Source organism: Mytilus trossulus, chromosome 5 (assembly GCF_036588685.1).
Source record: "Mytilus trossulus isolate FHL-02 chromosome 5, PNRI_Mtr1.1.1.hap1, whole genome shotgun sequence".
Classification (NCBI taxonomy): Eukaryota; Metazoa; Mollusca; class Bivalvia; order Mytilida; family Mytilidae; genus Mytilus; species Mytilus trossulus.
This window is the reverse complement of record NC_086377.1, coordinates 73540201-73565828: the sequence shown is the minus strand read 5'-3', so window position 1 is coordinate 73565828 and position 25628 is coordinate 73540201. Positions and strand designations below refer to the sequence as shown.

At 32.6% G+C, this 25628-nt stretch overlaps 1 long non-coding RNA gene across 1 annotated transcript; it reads left to right on the top strand.

The window, feature by feature from the left end:
* The first annotated feature begins 14029 nt into the window (after positions 1-14029).
* Positions 14030-25412, top strand: LOC134719159 (uncharacterized). Its single transcript, XR_010107526.1, has 4 exons — positions 14030-14132; positions 22410-22575; positions 24583-24606; positions 25325-25412. It is a non-coding gene; the product is annotated as an uncharacterized LOC134719159 (long non-coding RNA).
* Positions 25413-25628: the final 216 nt, after the last annotated feature.

Sequence of the window (25628 nt, the reverse complement as noted above, 5' to 3'; positions counted from 1 at the left end):
CTCCTTATTTTTATACCAAGTACTGTTTATCTGTCTCATTGACAAGCATACCACATCTCATTATTTTTATACCAAGTACTGTTTATCTGTCTCATTGACAATCATACCACATCTCATTATTTTTATACCAAGTACTGTTTATCTGTCTCATTGACAAGCATACCACATCTCGTTATTTATATACCATGTACTGTTTATCTGTCTCATTGACAATCATACCACATCTCCTTATCTATATACTAAGTACTGTTTATCTGTCTCATTGGCAATCATACCACATCTCCTTATTTTTGTATACCAAGTACTGTCTATCTGTCTCATTGACAATCACACACTTCTCCTTATTTTTATACTACGAACTGCATGTTTATCTGTCATTTGAATTAAATCCTATTTCGACTCCTCGTTTCTAAGGGAATACACCTAGTGCAAGTGTTGTGTCTGTACCTTTTTTGGATTTAAGACGGATTTTAAGTCAATTAAAGTTCATCGATAAGTTAAAGGGAAATCACACTATTGTTTATACGCATCGCTCTCGCCGCCGTTTTCGAGTTTGTCGTAAAGTTTGCTAATTTCTAAAATGGCGGCCCGCTTGAAGGGCGTTTCACTAAAGCAGGAGAAAGCAAACGACGTTTTGATTGAAGTGCAAACATGAAAATTCTACTCGAAACGGACAAAATGTATGGCAAATTTAAAAAAAAAGAAGCCGAAAGTGGTCTTGATATGGTCTTGATATGAATTACCTTACGATTGAGTTAGTATTTTCTTTATTTGTAGAAAAAAAACAAATTTTGTTTACTATAAAGTTAATATTTTAATATAATATATTTACTGATCTCACAGATTTCTTGGTTTTATGAAAAAATAGTGTAAAACAAAAGAGATGTTAACACTTTTTGTCGATCATTTAAATATTCAACGCATATTTCGGCGAATGTGAAATCCGTCCGGTCACCCTTTCTTTTTTTGTATGAAACATTTTGTTTTACTATAAAGTTTAAATTTTCATATAAGATAACTAGTAATCTCGAAGATTTCTTAGTTGTATGAAAAAATATTGTAAAACAAAAGAGATATTAACACTTTTTTGTCGATCGGTCAATATACTTATGTAAAGCGTACATCAGTGAGTGTGAAATCCGTCCGGTCAACTTTTTTTGCTCAAAAATATTTTTTTTCCTTTTTTTGTTAGATTTTCATAAAATATAGTCTAGTATCTCTAAGGTCTTCAAATATTAAAATAATCTATCAAATAACAAAAAAGTTCTGACTATTTATATCTCATCCGGTTAATATCCTGTCACAATCCGGGCAATCGTCCTGTTATTACTGTAACCCAACTGTTGGCAGCGTATCGTCGCGTTGCGGTATGTGGAATTCAGCGTTTATTTTCTCGAGAAAAAAAACCAATAATATACCAAGAGTAACAGCATGTAAATTTACAGCTTCCGGAATTGTAGTTTTCTGTCCAACAGAGGGATGTAAATAAGAGTTTCGACTGTCAGTTTTCTCATATCACACGAAACGTCATTACTATAGTTTTCTAAACTACATGTACATATATATGAACAATTCATCAAACAATTAATTTCATATTTGTATTTATCTGGCTCAGCCTGTCGGGTTATACAAAGCAGGGTCAAAATTCATACGTCATTATGTTCTAGTTCTGAATATGCATTTAACTTGCCACTGGACGTTAATGTGCGAAGTGCTATTTGAAATGTTATTTATTTCACATGTGACGACAGAAATGATCAAAGTGTCGTCCACCTTTCCGAAGTGTTCCTTTGGTATCTAACGCCCCTCTCTCTCTCCTTTTTCTTTTTTTTTGGGGAAAAAGGGTGTGGTGAGGTTGGAGCACAAACACATGAATACGAGTGATTCGTAGAGTAATCATATTTGTTGAAATATCAAACGTTATTTAAGAATAACGTTAGTTAAAAATCACTGTAAAAGAAGCATACAAAATTTTGCATCGGTTGCTGGCTAACGAAATCAAAGAAAATTTAGCACCGTATTATACTGAGTACCAATGAAAACGCAACACTTGTAAATTTCAAATATTTAAAAAAAAAAAAAAAAAAAAAATTTTTTTAAATGATTACCTATATCGGTTTGAAAATGAATTTTCAGACTTCTTTCGACAACTTTACGCTTGGATGATTTTAGAAAAAAAAGTAATGTGCTTGGTTACAGAAAAGGGGGGAGAGTCGAGTGCACCGCTAATTTACGCAGATTTTCTCATGTATGTTTTGGAAAGCCTTGCTTAAGAATTTAAATTTCCCATCCTTTTTTGTAAGTCACTGCAATAAACTAAGGCGTAGGTGCCAAGACTTTCAGACTACCAGAGACATGAAGTTTGGGGCATGGTGCAAGGAGGCATTTCAAGTCGTGAAATTGCACGCAGAATGCAGTGTTCGACCTCAACAATTACCAGACTCATCCAAAGATTCAACCAAGCTGGGTCTTTGAATGATAGGCCACGTCCCGGAAGACAGAAAGCAACTACTGCCCAACAGGACCGATACATTCGTCTTCAGCATCTTCGAGATCGTTTCCGTACGGCTGTCCAATCAGCACGAGAGACTGTCGGTGTCCATAGGAAATAAATTAGAGCAAACACGGTAAAATGCCGTATGCACAGCAGTGGATTAAGTGTACGGTGTCCTTTCCGTGGTAACATGCTGACAGCAGTACGACGCCAAAATCGCCTTAGATGGACACAACAGCGTCAGAGATGGTCACACAGGCAGTGGACAACCGTCTTATGGACGGACGAATCAAGATTCCATCTTCGCCGTAGTGATGGACAAACTTGAGTGTGGAGACGAAGAGGAGAACGCTATGCAGATGCATGTATCCAAGAGACAGATATTTGGGGTGATGGTAGTGTCATGGTATGGGGAGGAATATCGTTCAACCATAAAACTACACTCATCACTATCAATGGTAATTTAAACGCCCAACGCTACATTGATGAAGTTTTACGGCCGACCGTTATACCGTTTATGGCTAGGCATCAAGATGTTAATCTTTTTCAACAAGATAACGTTCGTGGACACTCCGCACGACTCACAACTGCGTTCATCAATAATAACCATGTTCATACATTACCATGGCCAGCCTTTTCGACGGATTTGAGTATAATTGAACACATATGGGATTTTTTAGTGAATTGTAGCGTTCTGTTGCATGAACGCATTGCATTTGAATCTTGGTAATTGAACATTTTTGTTTGACTTTTATCTTTAGATAAACCCATTAACTGTCATTAACAATTACTGTAAAGAAAATATTATTTTGTATGAACTGTTATTTTGAAAAAAACAAAGAGTTGTGTTTTCATTGGCACTAGGTATATATAGTAAATAATGCTCAATCTTTCTTTAATGCTTTGTACAGGCTTACATAATTTTGTCACACAAAAAAAACATATTTTGTAGTATTTCTTCAAACTGTCAATTATAGCGAATTGTACGACCAGCAAGTTAAAAAATAAGGCCGCTAGACGTCAGAGCAAACTGGAAATATCAAACAATAAGTCAGTTATTTCGGTCCTAATAGTGTAACATTGTTATTTTTTTTACATTTTACTCCTTGAGTATTACAATATGAAATTTTCTTATCAGGAAACAGATTAATATAAGCTAACAGCTTGTTTCTTGTTTTCCTATTATTAAATTCACTTGTATTATTATGTAAATGCCTATGTATGTACCTGAATATAATTAATAAAATATGTTTACACTAAGATTTTATTTATTTGGATATTCCAAAATATATTTCTTTTTTGGCAGAAATTACCAAAAATAATTCTTATTCGGTTTGGATGTGAAACCCTCAGTTAAGATTTACATTGAACACAAAATAGTGTAAGTCCCACCCTTTGATTGGAAAACATATCATTTTTTAGCATAACATCGTCAAAAATTGTTTTTAGTCTCGCTACACTTTATTGAATTACACACCAGCTTTCAAAATCCAGGGTCCGCCCCTAAAGGTCAGAGTACTTTTGAACTGTGCAGTATATCTGAGGTAGTTAATGCACACCTTTGCTGTGCATTATCCAGATTATAGCACAGTAAGAACACAGAGATTGTATCCATGTCATGTGTTAATAATCTTTAATATATGATTTCATTGAAATGTCGAAAAGATCTAAAAGACTTTTTTTTACATTGCTTTAAAACAAAATCGATTTCCTCATTTATAAAAAAAAACAAACAGAAAGATATATAAAAATATTTATTTATCGCAAACAAACAGAAAAATGGTTATATTTAATACCTTGACTTTTAATTGGATGCACAAATTATAAATACTGTTTGTTAATTTTAATCAGCCACTATTCCGTCATTGCCTTCATATTTTTATTTGTCGGCAGAATAAAGGATATATGCATTCAAGGAATAAACCATAAGGTTACTAAGACATAATACACGGTCGACACTCGGCTAACAGAGAGATTGGTCGGTTAATCTATATTGAGTATGCGGCTATATGGGCGGTTGGTCTGTTAATCGGGTTGGTTATACGTCTGTTAAGAGTAAAACGCACAATTTAATTTTAAACTCTGTTAAATATACAGATTTTTGGCATCTTATAAGAACCAAATCAAAAAAAGAAAAGTGTCTTACAAAATGATATCTATCATAGAACATTTTCCACCAGTATAAAACATTTCATAGTCTGTGCAGTTTTTAGTAAAACGAAAAGGCGTCGCTTAAGTATGTAGTATTTATGCTTATACGCATAGCAATTTTTTTAATAAAAGGCGAAACAAACAATTTTATATATCATTTGAAGGACACAAAATAGTACTTTGGTTCTAAAAAATAAATTGACATTGGTAAATATTTCATAATTGTAATATAACGTGAATAATACTACGTTTTAGTGACAATTAGGGGAATAAAGTCTGTTACTGGGTTGGACAATTAAATTTGTGTCAGTTAAGAGTCATTTAGCCACGACAAACGGAATTTGATGAGACTGTCATCAAAGTGAGAGGGTTAGCGCTATACAACCAGGTTTAATCCACCATTATCCAATATGAAAATGCCTGTACCAAGTCAGAAATATGACAGTGCTTGTCCATTTGTTTTTGATGTGATTTGTAATTTGATTTTGCCATGTGATTATGGACTTTCCGAATTGATTTTCCTCTGAGTTCAGTATTTTTGTGATTTTACTTTTTGCTACGTTTATATTTTCCCATTGAAAAAGTTAAGAATGAGATGTACTTGAGTGAGTAAAAAAATGACGATACGGTGCAACAGTATCCTTCTAGTAAGAGCATTTTTATTTTGAATTTCTTCGCATTTTATTGAAGGTTGTGTTACTTCAATATAGCGTGATATGGATTGGGCGCTGAAATATGCATGAATTTATTATTAACGTTTTTTCAATGAGCCTTAATTTTTGTGTCTGTTCAAAGTAGCACGTTCTAAAATCCGACTGAAAGTGTCTTTCTAATACAACACAGGGTACATATAACGTGTTGTCGTTCTCATATGCACATGATATTTGTCACTGGACGTTAAACCCTAATTCGTCAGCATCATCCAATTGTTTTTTTTTTCTATTACTAATCATATGTTGTTTACAAATCATTCTAAAGAAGTAAATGGAAAGGAGCGAATGCAGCTACATTTAGTTATCTTAAGTTTTAATTCATTTATCGTATCGCCGATATAGCTGCATACTCAATATAGATTAACCGACCAATCTCTTGGTTAGCCGAGTGCCGGTCGTGTTATAGCAAATCTTGAATACGTCTTTTGATACCATGCCTTCGTTGAAATTATGCAAACATCCCATAGAGCAAATAGCACGGATGATTAATAGCATAACCGTGTTTTAAGCGACACATACATGTAGGTCATAAATTTATTAGTTGAATGAAATCAAATCGGTAACTACTGATGGGTGCCGTAGAAGGTCCCCAAAAGTTTTGAGCGATAATTTCTTGTCATAGGTTGTAATACTGAATCCAAGGGGTTGCAATGAACCTTGTGTTGGCTTCAAACGTATGAGGTTGTTGATATCTATTCTACACTGCTATATTCTATACACACTGAATACAACTTAGTGAAATGAAATACATGATGGATGAGTAGCTTGTAGCCAGGATAATATCAAAGATAGAACTTTATGCTTCAACTCAGCGTGCTGGTCTTTTAACGCTGAATACATTTATACAATATAAACATATAACATACACATTATTTTCACCTTGCATATGTATGTCTGTTACAGCTAAACAATCAATTATATCTCTACATTTCCAGCAAAAATATTTAAAAAAATAAAATAAAAACAACTGAAAATGAAATCAAGTCAGATGACATTTGCCACATCTCAGCAAGGTCCGCAGTGACTGTCTTTCCAACTCGTCCAGAAAGCGATCTTTTCATTGGTGAACAAAACTATTAGCAAATTGAATTAAGGATATACTAAAATTAATTAAGTGTATACTAAAATCGTTATTTATGACCTTGATTCCGCGCCTATATTTCTGTATAAGCTGAATATTTCAGTATATGCTAAATTGATTTAAGGGTATCCTAAAATGATTTTAGTATATACTAAAATCATTTTAGTATATATAGCTAGAATCATTTAAGGATATCCTAAAATCAATTTAGGATATGCTTAAATGTAATTTAGTATATACTGAAATCATTTTAGGATATACTAAAATCGATATTTATGACCCTGATACCGCGCCATAGCAGTGTATGCAACACGAGAGACTCTCTTCGAGAGAAGCTCTACTGTGATAGTCGACTTTGGTATATTTTTACCCTGTTATTGATAGGATTTCAAACTCCTGTGGTATAACTAACATATGTCCTTGTTACATGTTTGAACCCTGACGACACTGAAAATCGAAAATTCACGCATTTACCTATCACATGATGATACGATGTGGTGAGAAACTTAACAAGAAATATTTTACCTGATTCGTTATTCACATTATGTTGACACGTCTTCGTTCGTTTGTGCTAGCTCATTTTAAACAAGCTAAACAATTACAGCATCATCCGTTTTTCTTTACCGATTACCTCTAGTCAGAATTAAGAGCGCACTGTTTACAGGGGAGGTAAAAGTTTGTCACCAGTTCCACGGGTGTCATTCGGTTTAACGAGAGAAATGATCGTAAAAGAATATCTAACGGCGGTCAAGTATTGAGAGACGATCGTGAAAGTTCTAGTAACGGATCGTGAAAGACATTTAATCGAGAAGACATATGAAAGGTCAATAAATATTCTAATTTAATTAATTACACAGACAAATTAACGACAAAGTAAAACTGTCTGTCAAAATAGTTCAACATTATGATTAGTATGTGAGAATATCCAGTTTTAAAAGTACATAGTTATTACAAAACAACAAAAGGCACATTGCTTCTTGACATTTCAATGACATAAAAAATGTAAACAAACATGATTTTTTTCACAAATTCGACTAGAAAAACTACTTTTGTCCGAATAAGGGCATTCTATTTGAATTAATCAAATGGTTCTCATAGTTATTTTGTATAAACATAATCTGAAACTTGGTAAATAAAGAATTATTTACACAAACATTCATTTTTCGGATCGTGAAAGATCACGTACCGCATTTTTGAAGATCGTGAAAAGGATCGTGAAAGATCTGATGTTCAAATTATTCTTCAATTATATCATAATTAATATTTGTTATTGGTATTGAGAAAAGCTAGATAGGTCAACATCCTCAAAAGGTGTAAGCATTTCAAAGTATTAATATTTTTAGAAAATGAAATGTATAATAGTTGGATGATTGTAGGATGAAGCTTTTTATTGTCATGTGAAGTACTCACTTATCACGAGTTATAGGATATCCACATTTTGTATATTGGATCATATAAACTACATGTCCGTCAGACAGGATTCACCTGACCCCGAATTTGCCTCATTTCATGGATGAAGATTCATTTTGTGCATGGTCTAGTCCGTATCGCGGATTCGTTAAGCGTTAGGATAACTGTCTGTTGTTATGATTGTAAGGTGTACATTTTCGACTTCTGCAAGGTTTCAAATAACATCTAACTCATTATCATGCATCATGTTCGTTTTATGTTGTTTAGCCTTTTGGATATATACCTGTATACTATAGCGCCAAGGTATTTCGTGTATGGTGTACATGTCTGTCTGCATGTTTCATATATGACCATGATGAATTCAATAATTATTGTATTTGATACAGTTGGGTGCAGACCAAGCATTACATAAAGTAAACGCAAGTTAACGCCGCGTGCACATATTTCGTTAGTTAACTTCAAATTTCCCGCTTACTAGTAAACGCCCGTTTACTATAATTACGTTAACGCGGTCGAAATGGAAATTTCTAATGTCTACCCGAGTAAACGGGCGTTTACTTTGTGTCCGTTTAGTCAGTAGTAAACGGGCGTTTACTTTAGAATTTGTAAAATTTATTTTATAATATGAGTCAGTCTGAGGTATGAAAACTACTAAAATTGGTTTACGATTCAATAATTTGTATAAAAAAGTACATGCTGGCACTCTTAATTGATGCGAATCAATTTTTTGTAGTCATAATATTCAAATATTGCTACCTTTTATATAATACAATCAATCCTTACATGAAAATATAACTCATTTACCATATGGCTATATAGACTTGTATAATAAAATGCTTATATGGTCAGTTTTGGTTGTTGCGGACAAATAATTTTATTATATGAGTCAGTCTGAGATATGAAAACTATTGAATTTTGTTTACGATTCAATATTTTGAATACGAAAAGGACATGCTGGCACTCTAAATTGATGCAAAAAAAATCTGTAGTCATTATATTCTAATATAAGTACCTTTCTTATTATACAATCAATCCTTACATGAAAATATAACTCATTTACTATGCAGCTATATAGATTTACATAATAAAATGCTATTATGGTGAGTTTTGAGTGTTGCGGACAAATAATTTTATAATATGAGTCAGTCTGAGGTATGAAAACTACTGAAATTTGTTTACGATTCAATATATTGAATAAAAAAAAAGACATGCTAAAACTCTAAATGGATGCAAGTAAAAATTTTTAGTCATAATATTCAAATACTGCTATCTTTTTAATTTAACAATAAATCCTTACATGAAAATATAACTCATTTACTCTGCAGCTATATAGATTTACATAATGAAATGCTTATATGGTCAGTTTTGAGTGTTGCGGACATAAATTTTATTATATGAGTCAGTCTAAGGTAAGAAAACTATTGAATTTTGCTTCGGATTCAATATTTTGAATAAAAAAGGACATGCTGCCACTCTAAATTGATGCAAACAAAATTTGTATGTCATAATATTCGAATATTGCTTCCTTTTTTATTATACAATCAATCTTTATATCAAAATGTAACTCATTTACTATGTGGCTTTATAGTTTTACATAATAAAATGCTTATATGGTCAGTTTTGGTTGTTGCGGACAAATAATTTTATTATATGAGTCAGTCTGAGATATAAAAACTACTGAATTTTGTTTACGATTCAATATTTTGAATAAAAAAAGGACATACTTGCGCTCTGCATTGATGCGAACAAAATTTTTTAGTCATAATATTCAAATATTGCTACCTATTTTATTATACAATCAATCCTTACATGAAAATACAACTCATTTACTAGGCGGCTATATGGATTTACATAATAAAATGCTTATTTGGTCAGTTTTTCTTGTTGCAGACAAATAATTTTATTATATGAGTCAGTCTGAGATATGAAAACTATTGAATTTTGATAACGATTCAATATTTTGAATAAAAAAAGGACATGCTGGCACCCTTAATTGATGCGAACAAAATTTTTTAGTCATAATATTCAAATATTGCTACCTATTTTATTATACAATTAATCCTTACATGAAAATATAACTCATTTACTATGCGGCTATATAGATTTACATAATAAAATGCTTATTATGGTCAGTTTTGGTTGTTGTGGACAAATAATTTTATTATAAGAGTCAGTATGAGATATGAAAACTATTGAATTTTGTTTACGATTCAATATTTTGAATACAAAAAGGACATGCTGGCACTCTAAATTGATGCAAAAACATTTTTTAGTCATAATATTCAAATATTGCTTCCTTTTTTATTATACAATCAATCTTTATATCAAAATGTAACTCATTTACTATGCGGACTATAAAGATTTACATGACAAATTGCTTATATGGCCAGTTTTGGTTGTTTCCAACAGATAATTATGTATTACGAGTTAGTCTGATGTATGAAAACTACTTAATTTTGCTTACTATTCAATATTTTAAATAAAAAGATGTCATGGCCATCAGGCTGGTACAAACATTACTGTCAATTGTGTTATATGGTCATTTATGGCATAAAATATAACTGAATTACTTCTATATAAAATAAGATAACTTGTTAAAGGGTAAATATTGTCAGTTTTGGTTAAAGGAGCACTAGCTACGATATATATAAAAAAATAAAGTATGATTTTTTTTTAGATTAATCATTAATTAAATTGGAATAATGAAATAATAATTTGCTTTTAGCAATCAATTTGCTTTATTTTTGTTGAAATAAGCGATTATACATAATTTTTGACTGATTCACTTGCAAGTGAAAACGTCATCATCATTCTAACCGGTATTCATGTGAACTTCAATTTAACCCCTAGCTAGAGACTGACAACGCATGCATTGTACGTGAACTGGTTATTTAAAGAAAAAAAATGTCAACAATGAAAGTGAAACTACGGTAAATCATTTGATTACTAATTCGATCCACATAAATTATTCTTATACGGTTAAAAACAATGAGAAACTTATATTTTTAATCTATAAATTCAAATCAAACAGACCTATAAAAATCCAATTGCACGTGCTGGTTTAACCTATTCATATCTTTATTTGTGTTTACATCGCTTATATGGTCATCTGAGGTCAAATCGATAGTTAATTAGATGGCATCTGGATTTAAATACACACGAAACGAACCTACATATCATCTACCCCATGCTTTGTAAACTGTTTATTTTAAACGTTTGATAGATTGGATAAATGTTTTACATTGTAATTAATCAATTATGAGAATTTGAGTCAAATTGGTGACCATGAATTTGACAGCTAGTGCCCCTTTAATGATTTCAAATAATTTTGTTTTACGAGTCAGTCTGTCTAAGATGAGAAAACTGTTTGATTTTGGTGAGGATTAAATTACATGTATTTGAATAAACATACTTAAACTATTATTTGCGAAGAACAAGAAATTTACTGTGTGACATTTTTAAATAACCGTAATCGTCAATATGTCAAGCGGAAATGACTAGTTGGTCAATTAATGTTGATGTTCGTTACCATTTCATATTTAAGGTCAGTGTATCCAGGTTACGATGACAATCTGCGTTAACGGGCGTTTACTACAAACGGTAAACGCGCGTTTACTTATTACGAAAATAGAAGACGCGCATTTTCCCACGTTAACGCGGAGGTAAACGGGAAAGTAAACGCCCGTTTACTCTTTTAAAAAATTAGAAGACGCGCCGTTTTTGCGTTAACGCGGAGGTAAACGCGAAAGTAAACGCCCGTTTATTTTAATGTCTACTGCAATTTCAGAGTTAACGCACAGTTAACGCGGCGTTTACATGAAGTGCACGCGAGTAAACGCCGCGTTAACTTTTTCGGCCCGTCTACATGTAATGCTTGGTCTGCACCCAACTGTATATAGCATGATAGTAAGATGTCTATGTCTGGCTGTCGGTCAGGGTTCATATGCTTTTGACCTTATGTTCCGAATTAATTGACCAAGCATAACTTTTACATTTGTCAGTTCCTAAGGCACTGTAAGAATCGGAACACATTTATTTGGTGTACATGATATTTGTAGAGATCTGTATGGCATGGTATTCTGACCTTGAACTCTTTTTATGAACCATTGACAATCTTATTCGCATTTGACACTTCTAGTAAAACCCTTGATACTATAGACGTTCAACAAATATACTATCATGAGTAAAGCAGACGAGACATTAAAGCATTTGCGCTCTGATATTCTATAGTCTGTAGTATATAGTTAAATCAATCCACATCTGCGTTGTATACAAAGAACTTAAGAAAGTACTGTTGCACAAAATGTTGGTTATCGTTCAATCTCAAATTACTCATGAAAGATGCTGTTTTGCTGTAATTTTTTGTTTGATGGATATCATTTGGTTTAAACGTTGCATATCCATATTATTGGCTAAATAGCGTCGGTCTGCATGAATTGCACTTGACCGATTCTCAGAGCTGAAACAAATTCAAGGTTTTCATATACAAATTAATGCTTTTAAGGGAAGAACATACTTTAATTTTACTGTACAATCAGATACACCAAAGATTAAATTTCAAATATATCATAATAAACTGAAATATGACCATTATAGGTACATTTAGCGTGTTATTTGTAATTAATTTCATAGACATGCATTGCACCTTTTGTGTTTTTTCATAAAGTACTGCATATTTTCTTTATCTTATTTCACAGTTATGATGAGGAAGTTAAACCATTTTGACAGACATAATTTTTTGTTCGGATTTGTTCCGCGTTTTGAAAATTAAGCGATTTTTTCAAAGATTCTGACCTAGAATTTACATGAAATGTCTTTCACGATCCGTTACCAGAGCTTCCACGATCGTCTCTCAATACTTGACCGCCGTTAGATATTCTTTCACGATTACTTCTCTCGTTAAACCGAATGACACCCGTGAGTTCGCCCACTGCATAACGGTCAACCGACTCGTGATGGCATTGCTGTCCGTAAAATTTACAATTGGATGATTTTACCTTCACCATTTTGAACTCTTGGTTAGAAATTGATGGAGAGAAAATGAAACTGTCTTAAAATCTGATATAGTTCAATGTCAATATGCATACTAAATAGATAGTGATACAGCAAAGTGTTTAAGTCATTGTGTTTGCATCTCTGCCTGTCAACATGGTATATGCCAAATTTCTTGTTTTTTCTTTTAGGGGGACAATTTGCTTTACAAAGATGTATGCCAAACAGCGTACAGTACTGTACATGCATCTTAATTATCGGTAATTTAAACAATTTGCAATGATCTGTCTTCACCTCGCCACATTATCATATATATATATGTATGCATGTGCTTGTCCCAAGTCAGGGGACTGGAATTCAGTGGTTGTCGTTTGTTTATGTGTTACATATTTGTTTTTCTCGTTTGATTTTTTTTTCATTGCCATTTCGGGTCCTTTTATAGCTGACTATGCGGTATGGGCTTTGTTCATTGTTGAAGAATTTACGGTTACCTATAGTTGTTAATAACTGTGTCATTTTGATCTCTTGTGGAAAGTTGTTTCATTGGAAATCAAACCACATCTTCTTTTTTATATTCACTGCATATCATAAGTCGGTTTCTAACTGGACTAGCTTAGACATGAAAATTTGTGAATTTATAGCATTATACTATGGTAAAAATTGTGTATAATGACATATACACTCAATAATTGATGCTTTTTCTAGGTGTCATCCTTTTCTAGTGAAGCCATTTTTACTTTATTAGCAGGAACAGCAAAAGGTCAGGTGTTGTTCATTGGTGTCGTCTAATTTTAGATGAGAACGTGTTATGAATAAAACAACGAAATTTTGTCAAAATCATTTTAAGACAACTTGGACCAGTTTTTAAGACAATTAAATAAAAAAAATGGTTGGACGTTTTTATACTAAAAATCTATATATACCGTGAACAATTACTAATTATTTATTTGGCGATCAAACGGGAGGCCGCGTCTTACGTCCTCTACGCCCCCTTTTTTTCCTTAGAATCAACCACTGAGCGTTCTTAAATAGGCCCAATCAGTGTTTCACATTGTTCAAAGGTGTCTTTGAAATTGTATCGTCCTTAAATGGGCCCAATCAGTGTTTCAAACTGGTCCGATATTTCAATCTAATCCGAGTTTCTTAAAACCCGGTCCGAGTTTTCCTGGTACGACTTGTCCCAATCCCGTCATTGAGTGTCTCGTTTTGACAAAGCTTCCTGTTCCTGCTATCGACAAACTACAAACAATTCTTTTTGACCAAGAAGACGTCAATTCAATGACTTTAAAGGGTAAGTTTTAAATATTTCTGTTATATCTGACTCACGTGAAGAAATGACATAGGCCCTACTCATTTTATCTCATTTTAGAAATATTATTTACATTTTGAACACAGTAGGCCACAGACCACAATTAATTCCTCTATCAGTTCTTTATAACCTTTTGCATCATTAAAAAAATTGCACCATGCACTTTTGTCAATTTTTTTGTGTGTGTAATGTATAGTCCTAGTCCAAATATATATCCAAAATTCAGAAAGATTGAAGCAATCACTTTTACAAATTTAGCCAATACACATCCATACCCCTATTGACAAGTCAAGAGATGTTCCGAAAACTGTAAATATCCCCTTTTTGCACTTGGCCTAATCACTCATTCCATATCAAAATCAGTTAAAATACAACATCCAAACATTTATTTGACCTCTCTTCTTTCATTTCCACCCAAAAAGATTTAAGAAATGAGTGAGGAAAGGAAAGAAAAAAAATTAAGGAAAAATACACTCTAATTAAAAGGAACTATATTCGTGGACAACGAAAAGCGGGGTCATTAATTGTGGTTTTGGGCCAGTAACCTGGTAACAGGTCGATGGACACATTTCCGGGTTTCCATATCTCTTCTTCTTTGCATTTGGACAAAACTTTCTAAATGATGACTGAGAAGAAATGTTCAATTTTACATTTAAATGAGTATTTTTATTTTCTTCATCTTCAAGGTTAAAGTATTTATGAAGCCAAATTTGAAAGTTAAAAGACAGTAAAACTTGGTGCATTGCATTTGAACTGTTGAAGAGTTTTAGACACCAGGCGGCGCTGATGTTTGTCACTTTTTTTGTGACAAGTATTTTTTTTTATAAAAAGCTTGTCGTGAACCTTTCATTTAGACTTTTATAAATGCATTTAGAATCAAAATTGTGCATTCAATCATGAAAATATAAAACAGGTCAGGAATTACCATTAATTGGTGGATTATAACTCAACTCAGGTATAATCTACCATTTGAATGATGATAGTGACCACTTAGTGATGACATGTAAATTTTAATTGTAATTGATTCTGACACTTCATGCTGCAATTTGTTAGAAAAACCTAAAAACTAATGCAACCCTCCTTTTCCTACTAATAAATTCTGAGTTTTCATCTATTAAATCTCATTTTTGTTCTGTAGTCTCTTCCTGTGCATTTCTACTAACAAATTTTAAAGTTAAAACTGATGCAGACTTAAGGAAACCGTTGTGAATATCCGTCAATTGGTGGGGTATAATCCACATTTTTTAAAACACAGCAGAGGAAGTCAGAAGCAATTACATATCACTAATGCAGCCTTCACGATTAACTTTTAAAGTCCACAAGCCCGAAGCTCAATTTTAAACTGGTTCTTTGTCAGGTACTTTGTTACAGGTAAAAGACATACTATTCTCGTAAACAAGTCTGAAAGCAATTTTAATTACCAGCCAATGCCGTAGGACTTGTGGTTAAGCGTGAAGACTGCTAATGAGTACTCATCAAAGCTTAAGATGGTATCTATACATGATATATGAAAAAAGATGCTCGAATATATATCTCTTTAAAAAAAATTTATGATAAAAACTGCATTATACCTCAATTGGTCTATCGCACTATATGTCAAATGGTGGATTATACCTCAATTGAGGTATAATCATGATAATCCATCAATTAATGTTTTTTCCTGACCTTATAAAATCTATGGATTAGAAAATTTAAAAAAAGGTATGCACTGATTATTTATATTTATTTATTCAAAATTAAAGGAATTAATTTGCCAGACACAATAAATTAAAATGACATATAGACCAAGGGTGTGGAAATATTTGTTGTGACCACTTGTCCCTGGGCAAGTGAAATTGTAAATGTTACTTGTCCGGAAGAAAAATTGCTTGCCCTGATTTCTTAATGAATTTGGAAAGTGGAAGATGTATTTTACTGTAAATGTGTATGTTTCTCAAACAGTTTTGAAACACAATGCAAATGGTATTCATGGTCTTTGTTTGTATATTAGAATGATAAAAAGATAAGTGGAGTATAGACCACTATGAGCTATTTGCTACAGGATTATATGTTTTGTATGAGCAAATGCACGTTCTTATTTGTCAATAACGAACAACGGAAAGTTGTGTTAATTTGCTACATAGATCCCAATAAGTAACATGATTCTTTCGTGTGTCTGCAACCCTAAGATTCCGTCTTTGTTTAAAACAAGGGACGACTAACTTGATTTTTCCCCAATTTCAAGTTTTTGAAGTTATTTTACCATTAATTATTCTTCCATATATACATGATATATATATTAAATGTACTTTAAATGTAAAGAAAAGTTACAAAAAGCATCCCTTACAGAAAAATAAGGCTTCTTGCAAATATTTGCGGCAATGTTGCTGCAAATATTTGCGGCAATATTGCTGCAAATATTCATTTTTCGTATGCAAATTAGTTTTCTTGCAAACAGTTGCTGCAACATTGCCGCAACAAATTGCCGCAATATTGCTGCAAATGTTTGCAGGAAAATCAGTAGCTGTGATTGTTGCAGCAATATTGCGGCAAGTTCATTAGCTGCAATGTTGCAGCAATATTGCAGGAAAATTAATTTCTTGCAATATTGCAGCAACATTGCAGCAAATCTTTCAACAATTTCAGTTGGAATTAAAAACTTAGCATTTAAAAATTTATGATTTAATAATTAAAAAAATTGTCTCTGTCCTCTATATGTTGTCGTGTTACATCTGTGTAGCTTTTAGTTCTGTTTCTCTGTACTCACTGTCCTTACAGTTGAATTTTCTGATTTCAAATACTGCAAAATAAAAGTTGAAGAATTTTAATTAGTAGAAATAAAAAAAATAACTAAACATTATAAAGATATAAAGATACAATTAAGTTGCTACTATATATTGTAAATTCTGGACTTGTAGAATGAAAATAACTCTTTATAAAGAGATGATTACAGAGCATTTTCAGAATTTGTTTCATTTTAAGGGTCATGCAATGTCTAAAAGTGATTAAGTCCTTCTAGAAATTGCAAATAACTATAGAATACATTTAACCTCATGCCAGTACTAGGTTGTTATTGTTTTTTTTGAATATTTGTTTTTCATTGAACTATAACATAATTTGTCTTGTATATATTCTTTGAAATGTTAATTTTTGTGATTAGTTGTGTATATATGAAAGATATACATTGTTGCCATTTGCTGACAAACCTCTTATTGGCAGTCAAATCACAGCTCTCTCATTTAATACCAATTGAAACTGCTTTTATAAGAAGATTTCTTGTTTCAATTTAAGTAATGTTATTTCTAAAACATAGCCTTAAAAAGATTTAAAAAATATCTCCCATCTTACACAATTTTGATAATATTCATGTGCATATATCTATTGTCTAATACTTTTGCCAACTCTATTAAATTAAGAAGACACTTTATTTATCACTATTTTGAACTGTTGAAGAGCATGCACTTATTCAAAATGGTGGACATTCAACTCCATTGTACTTACCAAAAGATGTTGTCCAAATTATGTGTAAACACTAATCTTCCTGAATCCAAGAGTCATGTCAACTGAAGGCTATCATCTGCACTACCCAGTGTCAATAGAATCAATTGGAACTTTTGGATCTAACATGTCTAAATCCATTGTAAAATTCATATTACTTCCATTCCTGATAGAAGACATCTTTGTTTGTTGTATGCATGTTCATGTCCAGTTCAAACTTTGAATATATGTTGATCAAGGTTGCTTAGGGTATTGTTTCAATGTGATCCCTTTCAAATTTGCCTCTAATTATAAATATCAATTGCCTAAATCTTGAATATTTGTTACTTATTATATTAAAAAATTAATTATATATACATTTTTGTTTTATCTTTGATATTATCAGTTATAATGGAAATATATACAAAGAAGAAATGCTCTGCCCTTAATGTGGCCTCAAACTCTGTATACATTTATTTATGGTACTTCCTGTCTTTACCACCATGACCACTACACAGATAATGGAACCCAGATGGGCTTGGCGCATTCCATTTCTATCACCAGCTCATATTACTAATTGAGATGAGAAAGATAATTTGTGTATAAATAATTTTAAAATAATGATAATAGAAATTAAACTACAGGTGAGGCTAAATTCATTTGATAAAAATATTATAATTATAAATATTGTTCATAGAAAAAGGTCACAAAAAAGTGACAAAAAGGCATGTAATAATACATATAGAACAAAAATTATTATGACAATTATTTACATTAAATTTGTTGAAATAAATACCAAAGTATTCTTTCCTTACAAAATATAATTGTGATAAACATGCAGTTTAGGAATTCTTTATAAGGATTAATTGTTATTTGAAGATTATTTAAAATAAATTATTCAAATTATCCAGATATATCTGAGTAAAGTAAAGTATGACCATAACAAATGTAGATAATTTGAAGTATCCATAACCGAATGTTCAAAGAAACAAAATGCTGTGTATTATTTGAACCTTAAATCTTAAAAATAAAGTCATATGTAATATTTTAAAATGCTTGAATTACTATCATGTCTTGCATAATGATTATTAAATAAACTTTTCTTGCAAAGTTGTTGCAAATATTCATTCCTTAAAAAAATAAAAGAAAAGGTTCCTGCAACTTTCTGGCAAACAAATTCTTTCTTGCAACATTGCAGCAAACTTGCTGCAATTTTCTTGCAAACAAATTTTGTTGCAGTAACATTGCGGGAATATTGCAGGTAGCTGCAACAACCTGCAACTTTCTTGCAAACACTTCTTGCAAACAAATTTGTTTGCCGCAATAATGCCGCTATATTGTTGCAATATTGCAGCAAACTTTTCATTTCTGTAAGGGATACCACATGAGTATAAAATTAATGGTCTTCGGCCATGTGAGATTGAAAATTATTTAGAGTCGATTTAGGCCGTAGCACATATTTACATATAAAAATGCATACAGACATGACAGAAGCTTTGAGAAGTGGAAATTTGTTACTTTTTGTTCATTTCTATGCTAAGATGTTGTAATACAAGAAGTCTTATTGCAAAAAAACTCTTGCATTCAACTTTTTTTGCAGACAGCATGGTCTGATGCACAGTTTTTTCACTTTTCAAGGAAAACTTGCATGCAGTTTTAGTCTCAATTGGCATATATTTGAGCCACTAACTATTCTAAAGAAGACTGACGGTGGCATATGAAATGAATGAGGTGTACTAATCATTGTAAAGTGCTTTTTAGCTCACCTGGCCAAAAGGACCAAGTGAGCTTTTCTCATCACTTTGCGTCTGGCGTCCGTCGTCGTCCGTCGTCGTAAACTTTTACAAAAATCTTCTCCTCTGAAACTGCTGCGCCAAATTAAACCAAAGTTGGCCACAATCATCATTGGGGTATCTAGTTTTAAAAAATGTGTCCGGTGATCAGGCCAACCAACCAAGATGGCCGCCATGGCTAAAAATAGGGGTAAAATTGTTTATTAGGTCAAGATCTTTCTGCCCTGAAATTTTCAGATGAATCGGACAACCCGTTGTTGGGTTGCTGCCCCTGAATTGGTAATTTTAAGGAAATTTTGCCTTTTTTGGTTATTATCTTGAAATTTATTATAGATAGAGATAAACTGTAAACAGCAATAATGTTCAGCAAAGTAAGATCTACAAAAGAGTCAAATGACCAAAATGGTCAGTTGACCCCTTACAGAGTTATTGCCCTTTATACATGTTATAGTCAATTTTTAACAATTTTTGGTAAATTTTTGTAATCCTTTACAAAAATCTTCTCCTCTGAAACTACCAAGACAAATTTAACCAAACTTGTCCACAATCATCATTTGGGTATCTAGTTTAAAAAATCTGTCCGGTGACCCCGCCCACGAACCAAGATGGCTGAAATAATACATGCATGTAATCAGTTTTTGTCCAGGCTATGACTTTTGTTGCAGAAAGCTCGACATAGGGATAGTGATCCAGCGGCGGTGGCAGCGGCAGCATCGTAACAGACTTCTTAAAAGCCCAATATTTCAGAAGGTAGAAGACCTGGATCCTTCATACTTCGTACTTTGGATATAGATGCCTTATGTTAGTAAGTTTCTGTGACTGTCTGTCATATGTCCATTGTCCTTGACCTCATTTTCATGGTTCAGTGAAAAAAAAAATTAAGATTATTAGTATTCTTTATTTCTCTCTTATTATGAGTAATTGGATAACTATATTTGGTATGTGCGTACCTTGCAGGGTCCTAGTGCCCGTCAGACAGTTTTCTATTCATGGATCAGTGAACATTCAAGGTTAAATTTGTATGGGTCAAGTCCATATGCATGTTTTTAACTTCTCTGTAACCTATGTACTTCAGGTTTTATGAGAATAAAATATCTATCATATCTCAAATACTGTAAGCAATATGTGTACTATATTTATGCCCTTGTCGGTCTGTGCCTCCGTCTGTTCCAAAGGTGGTGTCTGTTCTGTAACTTTAATTTGCCTCAACCAAATGTTATGAAACTTATACACAATGCTTATTTCCACAAAGCACAGATCAAGTTTGAATTTTGATGCTTCACTTAAACCGTTCTAGAGTTATGCCCCTTTACAAATGGTAAAGCCTTTAAGGTGCTGAATTTTTCGTTTCCGTTCTCTGACTGAAGTTAACCTCAACCAAATTTTGATAGTGACCTTTACTGTTCTTCAGTTATGTCCCTTTATAACTTTATATGATATGCAAGCGGGGACAACTTCTGTGTCCCATGGAAACATTCCCAATTTATTTGTATATGGAATCATTATAAGATGTACATGTCCAACTGGCAGCTGTCACCCGACGTTAACCTCATTTTCATGGTTCAGTCATTCAAGGATATAACTTTATAGAGTTATTACAGAAAAATAACATACATTTGTTATTGTGGACTAAAAAATCAAAGAACTGTGATAACATATGTATGTTACATGTTCAAAGTAACAATATACATCATTAGTTTTGTTTAAATGTATACAAGTTATATTGATATTACTATTGTCTTTATGTATACTCAAGTATAGAAAGATATAACAGTTCATAGTTGCCAATCATGCATAGTACACCTATGTTATTACAGAAAAAGTACATGTATGTCTATAATAACTAAAGGGTGTTATTACAGCTTCTCTTCATCACTCCAAAGCATTTGCTCAGACATATACATGCTTAATTACAATGTATTTTAATTTATTGTAAGAAATATGATCAGAGCATGTAATGAGGTTCTGTGCAAGCTTCCCAGTAATTCCCATGTTTCTCATATATAGTAAGTTATAAAATTGAGAATGGAAATGGGGAATGTGTCAAAGAGACAACAACCCGACCAAAATAAAAAAACACACAACAGCAGAAGGTCACCAACAGGTCTTCAATGTAGCGAGAAATTCCCGCACCCGGAGGCGTCCTTCAGCTGGCCCCTAAACAAATATATACTAGTTCAGTGATAATGAACGCCATACTAATTTCCAAATTGTACACAAGAAACTAAAATTTAAATAATACAAGACTAACAAAGGCCAGAGGCTCCTGACTTGGGACAGGCGCAAAAATGCGGCGGGGTTAAACATGTTTGTGAGATCTCAACCCTCCCCCTATACCTCTAACCAGTGTAGAAAAGTAAAAGCATAACAATACGCACATTAAAATTCAGTTCAAGAGAAGTCCGAGTCTGATGTCAGAAGATGTAACCAAAGAAAATAAACAAAATGACAATAATACATAAATAACAACAGACTACTAGCAGTTAACTGACATGCCAGCTCCAGACTTCAATTAAACTGACTGAAAGATTATGATTTCATCATATGAACATCAGGCACAATCCTTAAATAACTAAGCCTTGTTATAACAGATAATTTCATCCCTTAATACCTCGTCTCATTGATTTACCACGGTTAATGAAAAATGTATTAATTTAATTCAAAATTAGTTATCATGGCTATGCATTTAGTTTCTGGGCACAGTTTCAAGAGTTCATTAGAGGCCACTAAAAATTGAAATATTTATGATTTATTTTACAAATAACAAACATATTTGCCGTTTACCATGTTTATTTTGCTGAACTAGTAATCATTATTGTTTAGCCTTTAGGGGCCAGATCAAGTGTGCCTCTGGGTGCGGAATTTTCTCGCTGTGTTGATGACCCATTGTTGGCCTTTGGCTGTCTCTGCTCTCTGGTTGGGTTGTTGTCTCTATGACACATTCCTTGTTTCCATTCTCTAATCTGTTTAATCTGTTTACATGTTTTAAATTTTAAAACTTTTTTTTCAGATTCTGATTGACTGGTGGCAGAAGGGGTATGAATATAAAGTGGCATTAAGGCCTTGCAGACAGACTTAACAATAATATGCTGAAGTTGCAATAACAGTTTGACGAAGACCCACATGTAATCCCATATTGACGGTTGTAGAACTCGTACCAACAGATTTCACTTTGGGTATTTAATTGTACTGTAATAAGTATGGGACTTTACTTTAACACGTTTCTTTAAAATCACATAATCTTCAATTTGCAGGTTCAGATTGAAAAAAGTGTTGCTTACGAGCTTCACTGTTCGACTTTCTTTCTCGCCTTGTAAAAGTAGTTAAACAGGTTTTTCCCATTGTTATGCATTGTACCTGTGCAATAATTTCACGACGTGAAACCGTGAAATTTCATATGAAGTGATAACTGTCAAGTTTGAAAATTTTGTAATCTCTTTAAAACATATATAATGTCATTCCAAAAACATTTCTCCCTCGAAAAACACAAAAAATGGCACAGAAACACTTCTATATGTACTGGAGTCTGGATGTGTAAACTTTTTATCAGGATCTGAACATCATAATATTCAGTATGCTAAAAATAAGTGTTAATAAAGCTCGGACGGTAAATAGCTTACCATATTTTGTATAGTTTCATCACTCGATGCATAAAATTGAGAATGGAAATTGGGAATGTGTCAAAGAGACAACAACCCGACTATAGAACAGACAACAGCAGAGTCCGTCATAGGTAATTTTATCGTTCAGCTGCTGTCCTGTGCAATATCTCCGATTATATAAATCCTCTGGATCATAGTGGGTGCAATATTACCTATTAAGTTAGAAATAGGACGATGATGTATGAGTGCCAATTGAGATATATTTCCATTCAATACACAATCTAGTAAAGTAAGCAATCATAGGTTCGTTGCTGAAAAGTAAGCTATAAAGTGACCAGAAATTATTTGTGTAAAATAACATAAAAAAAAACGGCCTTATTTTATATACAAAAATAGAAATTTGTATATCCAATGCATAAAAGAAATATAGTAGGTTTAGGTGTAAAGGTGCAATTTTCACAAAAAATATCAAATTTCCCACGTTGTCGAACATAAACATGGATAACATCATTAATGATTTTATTAAGATTGACAAATGTTCGAGTCCGAGTCCGTTAAAAATTAAAAAAAAATCTAATATCATTATTTGCATTTGAAAAAAAATCTTAGCAAAGACGAAAACCATATGAAACAACAGTTGTTTTCCACTACCGTCAGAGCAAAGGGAACAGTTTGAAAGTTTGTCATCATCAAACACGTGAATAGCTATATATCTGGTAAATCAAACACTTTTTCTTCGCATAGAAAGAACTCTTCATTAATCTGAGCATGGAACGAATACTTTATATCACGAACTATAAATGTGGATACAAAAAATGAAAAACTAAGCGAATTTGTTAATCACGCACTGCACGACAAAATGTGTTGTATTTAAGTAAGTAGTACATGTTCTTGGTTGATTGTAAACACGTAGTAGTCCATAATGCATTGTTGCTCATTTAGTGGATTGGTAAAAAAAACAGGTAACAATAAATTGCATCACACGTAAATAAACAATTACACGTGCCAGAACATAAGTATGCTTATTCATGCATTTTCATATAAGGTAGTGTTCCTGACCTGAGTAATGATAACATCAAAATTTCTTTTTGACTTTTTTTTAAAGTCATGTGTGTTATGAAGGTAGATGTCATACTTGTTATGTGGTAATTCATTTTTGCTGTGTGTGTTAATGTTTATTTTTTTACATGATCCTGTTTGTGTTTCAGATTTGCAAATATCATTTTCATTATAAATTAAAAATGTACTTTCAATAAATTTTAGGGAGGAAGCTTGATGGTTCGTGGCATTCCCTCTTAATTAGAAAATAATCTATTATAAATATTCAATCAGAATCCAAATTCAGAGCTGTTTTAAGCTTAAATGTTGTGTCCATACTTGTTCAACTGTTCAGGGTTCGACCTATGCAGGAAAATCCAGTTTGCTGTCACTTGACAGCCTCTTGTTTTTATTGTTGAAGGCCGTACCGTTGCCTATAATTGCTTACATCCACTTCATTTGAACTTAAGTGGATAGTTGTCTCATTGGTAATCATATCTCCTTATTTTTATAAATATACAATGATTTCATTTTCTTTTACAGGATATAATGGCAAGTTGGGATGGGGTAAGTTTTTCTTCTTAAAATTCAGTGTCATGTGACCTATGTTGTCTATAAACTGTACATAAGATACAGGCATGCAGTATTCTCAGGGGGAGAACAGGAGAAATCAAAATGACTACAGTGAACAGAATTTCAATATACAAAATTCCAGGAGACCAAAAAAAAAAGAAACGTAAGATATTGTAGGACATTCACAACTCTTTAAGTCGAAGAGAATCTGACAACGCCATGGAAAAAAATGAAAAACAATCAAAATTCAACAGTCTACATTAGTCATTTCAGGGCCTTTTATAGCTGACTATGCCATATGGGCTTTGATCATTGTTGAAGGCTGTACAGTGACCTATAGTTGTTATTTTCTGTGTCATTTTGTTTATTTTGTAGAATTGTCTCATTCATTTTTGACATTGGCAATCATACCACGTCTTCTTTTTATATTCAAAACATTACATAAAAAACTGAAGACCATGAAGACTGAGCAACACAAACCTCAACAAAAACTTAGGCTGATCTCAAAACTGATGCATAATACAATTGTCTACAGACTTTTCTAAAAACAAAACTGAAATTATAGACAACAATTTCACCCTTTCTTGGTAATCACTGTATTTGGTATAAACTGTTGAAACTGTTAAAATGTAGCTTGTTAAATTCAATTATTACATTTATAATACATTTGTATGTTCTAGAGGAAAATGTTAAAGCTTTGTTTTGCTTACAGAAACTTCTTACAGCTGCAAAGCAGGGGAATATAAAAGAGGTAGAATTATGTGTAAAGAACAGAGCTAACTTGGAATGTAGAGATGATTCTGTAAGTAAAGTAAAATGTTTAACACATTTACAGATATTTAATATATAGTACACATAATGTGGATCAGTTAAACACTGCCCTTGTAAGTGTTCAGTGATTCAGTGTACATTCTATTTATTATACCCCATGCAACGGGTTGTGGAGGGTATAATGTTTTTGACCCGTCCATCCGTCAGTAAAAAAAATTTCTAGGAGTTACGCCCCTTTGAACTTA